Genomic DNA, 5,244 nt, shown 5'->3' with positions numbered 1-5,244 from the left:
GCCAGCAGGACTCCCAAAACGCTGTTTTCACGGACTTAATTTAGAGGCCAGTTCAAAAGTCCCTCATCAACCAAACTCCCACTGTCCAGGGCAATCAGTTCTGCCTTCTATGCCTTTGCAGCAGTCAGAGCCATTTAAAAAAAAAAAAAAAAAAAAAATACAAGATGCAAACCAGAATCCAGGAAACATCTGCCATCTGCTTCCAACACTTTTTAGGAAAAAAAAATGACATTTTAGATCTTGGCACTGTTTGGTTCATTTAAACAGCACAGCTGATCAGTGCTTGGGCTCTTAGTCCTACATGCACTTACATCCCTGTCAGTGCTTTGCATCCAGAAGCAGCTCCACCGACTGGCAGGATCTGCTAAAAAAATAAAAATGTTTAAAAATCCAGCCCCCACAACCATCTCCAGCCACCTCACAGTACAACAGCAGGAAGAGGAGGACCCTTCCCTTGGCCAAGCACACGGGAGAGCAGCCAGCAGACCCCTGCCAAGGTCTATCCAGACCCAAATTGCACAAGACATTTTAACTCATAGAGTCCTACAAGTCTCATTTACAGGGCTAATTCCACCCAATTTCTCCAAAAACAAATCGGATTCCCTTTCATGTGAACATGAGAACTGCTGCAAAGCATCCAGATTTAATGCCCCACCACCATCCCAACAAAGCATTTTGCAGTCTGATCTTACACTTGCCCTGAGATCCCACGCTCAAAACACCTTCCAAGAACCAGTTATTTTTGCTTTTTCCTGAACCTTCTTTAAAGGTGTATTTTTCATGCACCTAGGAGAGATATGGCTTTCTACCCAAAAGGCTCCACAAGGGACTTAGGACCTTTTAGACTTTAAGGATCCTCAACCCATGGTTGTCCTGTCTGATCTCCTACACTGCAGGGGCAAGTATAATGTCACCTCCTGGATTTTAGGAGGGAATTCCACTTCCCTGCCAAGCAAATAAATGCAAGACTTTCTAATTAACTTGTATTTAAATTGGGTCTCAGAACTTTACCCAGAAAAAGAGGGCTCCTTTGCACAAGACATCCAGTGATGCTAAGAATATTAGTCATAAAAGCAGGAATTGGGAGTAAAAATAGCAAGGATTCTGCACATACTTTTTTTAAGCCTCACACCTACTCAGAATTGATCTCTGGGTCAGCTGTCAAGAATTACTTGGTTTTGGGTTCTTTTTCTTTCTGTTACTATTTAATTTTAGAGCAACACTTCTGATTCATAAAAATGGGAGTACACTGTGAACACATTTTCCAAACCAGCCTTCACAAGAATGCTTTGTTGAGGTCTTACAAAAGGCCAATCTCAAAACAGAATTTTTCAGGAGTTTTTTAAATGTCAGTGACAAAGTCTTCACTCTTATTTCTGTATTTCCTTATTTTGTAACTCAAACCTTTTTAACCACTGTAGGAGTCATACCTCAAGACACAGAAAATAAAGGAAAGAGAAATCTTTTGGCAAAAAAACCCATAGGATGTATTTGACAGGTTTCATCAGGGTCTGTCATGCAAAGATCAACAGTTTCAAATTATGAGTTTTAAATGTTGACAAGGTACCATCAGCTACTGTAATCCTAAAAGAACCCTGCTCCCAGGGACCAGATGTTACAATGACAGAACAAACTCATATTTCAGGTGGCATCACTGTTATCAAAAGCATTTCATTTTCAGCACTGAGGACCCTGCTGCACCAGCTGATAGACTCTGCATCAATATTTATAGTAATAAAATACTTCTGACACCTTTAGGTCATCTAAAACATGGACCCTGTGATCACCACATTAATTTTTTTCTGTGAACCCTGATGAACATACCTCTGGCTCCTCTGCTTCAAGCTTTGGCTACTTGTCACGAGTTTTGAAGTTTTCCACAATTCCTTTACTTTGTCACTTGGACAGTCAGGGACCAGACACCTCCTTCAACCATCATCATCCTTGCAAACCTCCTCGGACACTCTCCATGGTTCTGCTTACCCCACCCCAATTTAACCAGTGAATTTAACCAGTGAAAAGTCCTTGAAGACTCACAGAAACACAGAATGGTTTGGGCTGGAAGGGACCTTCAAGACCATCTTGTTCCAAGCCCCTGCCAGGGGCAGGGAAACCTTCCACTACCCCGGGTTGCTCCAAGCCCTGTCCAACCTGGCCTTGGACACTTCCAGGCATCCAGGGGTACCCACACCTTCTCTGGGCACCCTGTGCCAGGGCCTCCCCACCCTCACAGCCAAGAATTTCTTCACAACATCTGTTGAGAAACAAGATGGCACCTTCTCTACCATCTCCTGTCCTTCAACAGGGTAACATCACAGCCCCTCACGCGTATCAGACCGGCATCCCACAGCTCTGAAAGGCCAGAAGCAGTGACCCAAAATACACCAGCTCAGCACAGTACAAGCCAAGAGTGGGGGAAAAGCATCCCAGTCTGAAGCATTGGCACTTGTGGTGTTTATCCTATTTCTAGTAACACCTCCATAAAGTTTTAATAAATGCGTCATCAAAACATCAACTGTCTGTCCAGCCAGTCAATTATCACTCATAATCACAGCTATATAACTATATACTGTCTTCTACAGATGTTCTTACATCTGTGCAAAACACACTCTCCACCTCTGCCACATGGAACATCTGCTGAATATTTGCAAATGTTTCCTCAATATAGAACTGAAATTACTCTGTCTTGCTAATAATATATTTACTGTGCCACTATCCTGTGCACCCCTTAAAAATCATTAAAAAGGTATTTCCTTGCTGTGTACAAGGTACCAATCTCGCTATAGCTCTTTGCTGCATTTATTTACATGGCGTTTAGATTTTCACTTAGATTACACCAAGCCTCCATCTTATCGCAGGAGTTATTAGGACCTAATCCTTTATAAGCACTGAAGTTACTAGACTTGTGATGATGTTTTCTTCCCTTTCATAAATAATCTGTTGGAGAGAGGGAAAAAAAAAAAGGAGGAATAAAGCCACTTGCATCCCTGCTCACCCAGGCAGCAGTGCCAACCTCAGAGAAAGAACCTGCCTCGCCTGCACTTACTCTGCCACCAGCAAAGGAAATCAAATTTGTTTTCAGCTAAAGGCTTCCAGAGAGGAAAACAAATTGCACTAAATCCTAGCCAGCACCCTTCTCTGGCACTGCAGGAAGAAACTCCTTGGAGAAGGTTTGCCCCAGCTTCAGAGGGATCTCCAGAGACCCTATCAAATCCCTTCCATTTCCACGTCCCCGTCACACAACCAGGAGAAGCTGCTTCTCTGTTCAGACACCAGGTCACCACTGTGCTACCACACTTTCTTCCCAAGAGCACCAGGGCACAAACTGGTTTTAGAAGCTGTCCTGTCCAAGGGACAGCAGAGTTGGGGATGGGGAGATGCAAGGAAGCAGAGAACGAAGACACCTTCCCCTTCTGCAATGGTTCTATCCCTTCCCACCCCAAAGAAAACCCCACTGCAGCTCCTGGATTTTGCCACTCAAATCCCACCACAGTTTGATAACTGTCCTCCAAGCCTCTCTGCTTATAATTAATACCATTTTCTGCTATTTTGATAAGAAACCACAATGTCACCCCCATCTTCTCCTCTGCCCCCCTCCCCACCACCACATGCTCCAGTGTGAGCTTGCTGGATCCCTGAGCCAGCTTGGTCCTGCCGGGAGCTGGAGAAAGGAGGGGAAAAATGGGAGGGCAGATGGATCATGATGAGCCCTTTTGGAATGGGAAACCTCACCCTGCATGACAAGGTGTGCAAACAGCATCTCCAACTGTTCCTGCTAAATGAAATCACAGTGAGGTTCTGGGGAGCACCTCCAAGAGGCACAGGGAAATGAGCAGCAGATCAGCTCTTCAGCCACTCCTGGGTTCTCCCCGGCTCCTCCATCCACAGCCAGGCACTGACAGCCTGCGAAGCTGGAGCATCCCACTGCCTCCCGCACTTCAAAACACCGATGCTCCAAAGTTAACATCTTACAGCCACGGTGAAACAGCCCCAGAACAGCAGCACCGAGCTCCCTGAACGGGAACGGGGAAGTTCTCCCTGCCTCTGAGGCAGCCTCACTCCTCCAATCCCCTGGAAAATACATTTGGAAAAGGCAACGGGGAAGGGCACAGACAACTCCCTGAGAACTCTCTGCAAAGTCCTTCTCTTGCTTTGCAAAAGCTGCGATTTGCCTCCGTCACTGTGGGGCTTTTAGGGTTTCTCTGCAAGAGAGACGCAGGTCGCACTGCTCAAGTCACTTGTTTGCCGCCCAAATTTCTGCGTGGAGCAATTCCAGAGTGTTTTTGCTAAACAAAAACATGCAAAAAGCAAAAAAAATCCCACCCCAGACATTCCCGGCTGACTGCGCCCAGGAAGGTTTGACAGCTCCAACAGGACATCTCATCCCACGACACGTCTACGGCTAATGCAAAATAAATCAGCGCTCCGTCTCCCGGCGCATTTTATTTTTTTTTTCTCATGGCACGCCTGCAATTTCGGCATTCAAAGGCAAATCGGCCGCGCTCCCAACTCCACACGTCCCTTCCCAGCACACACAAATGCTCCGGTACTTTTCCCACCGCTGGGTCCTGCGGGGGGGAGGACCCTTAATTGGGATCCATCCTCATCCCTCCGCACTGAATCCCCCAGCGCACCTCTCCGAGCAACAAAAGAGAGTTGAACCAAACGCGCGGCACCCCGCCTTCCCTCTTCTTCTCCTCGCAAAATGTTTATTTGCAGTTTTTGAAGACACCTTAACCCGCCATGTTGAACAAGCTTTATAAATATTCATTTACCGCAGTTCGGGAGCGCTACGGGAAAATATGTCTAGATCAGGGCTGCACATTTTGGCACAGCTGATTGCCTTCTTCTCTTTTCTTTTCTTTTTTTTTTCCCCCCTTCCCTCTCGCCTCCTGCAGCAGCTTTTTTACCCCCCTCCTCTTCCCCCACAGATTCAGAAGAAACCCACCCGCACACCCAAAATAACTCTTTCCAAGAGATGTGCATCAGCCTCGTAAATCTGAAAGGAGGCCGCCCGAGGAAAGCAGAAAAATCATAGGTATTAAGAAAAAAAATTAAAAATAAAAAAGAAAAGAAAGATGGGAAAAGAGAATAAGAGGGAAAAAAGAAGAAAAAAAGAATAAAGGGGAAATAGAAAACAAGGGGGAAAGGGAGGGCGGGAAAAAGGGGGGAAAAAAGGAAATAGGAGCATCTAAAATGCGATCTGTCGAGGTAAAAAGAAAGCTCCCCACGCCTGCGCTGGAT

The 5,244-nt window shown here is 45.8% G+C and overlaps 1 protein-coding gene across 3 annotated transcripts in view; it reads right to left on the bottom strand.

Moving 5' to 3' along the window:
* The window catches only part of SFMBT2 (Scm-like with four mbt domains 2), a 103,884-nt gene that overhangs the window by 97,369 nt on the left and 1,271 nt on the right, over window positions 1-5,244 (bottom strand). The gene's annotated exons all lie outside the window — the stretch shown is intronic.

Source organism: Corvus brachyrhynchos, unplaced genomic scaffold (genome assembly GCF_000691975.1).
Source record: "Corvus brachyrhynchos isolate BGI_N302 unplaced genomic scaffold, ASM69197v1 scaffold307, whole genome shotgun sequence".
Lineage (NCBI taxonomy): Eukaryota > Metazoa > Chordata > Aves > Passeriformes > Corvidae > Corvus > Corvus brachyrhynchos.
The sequence above is the reverse complement of the archived record's forward strand: the minus strand, read 5'-3'. Positions and strand labels throughout refer to the sequence as shown.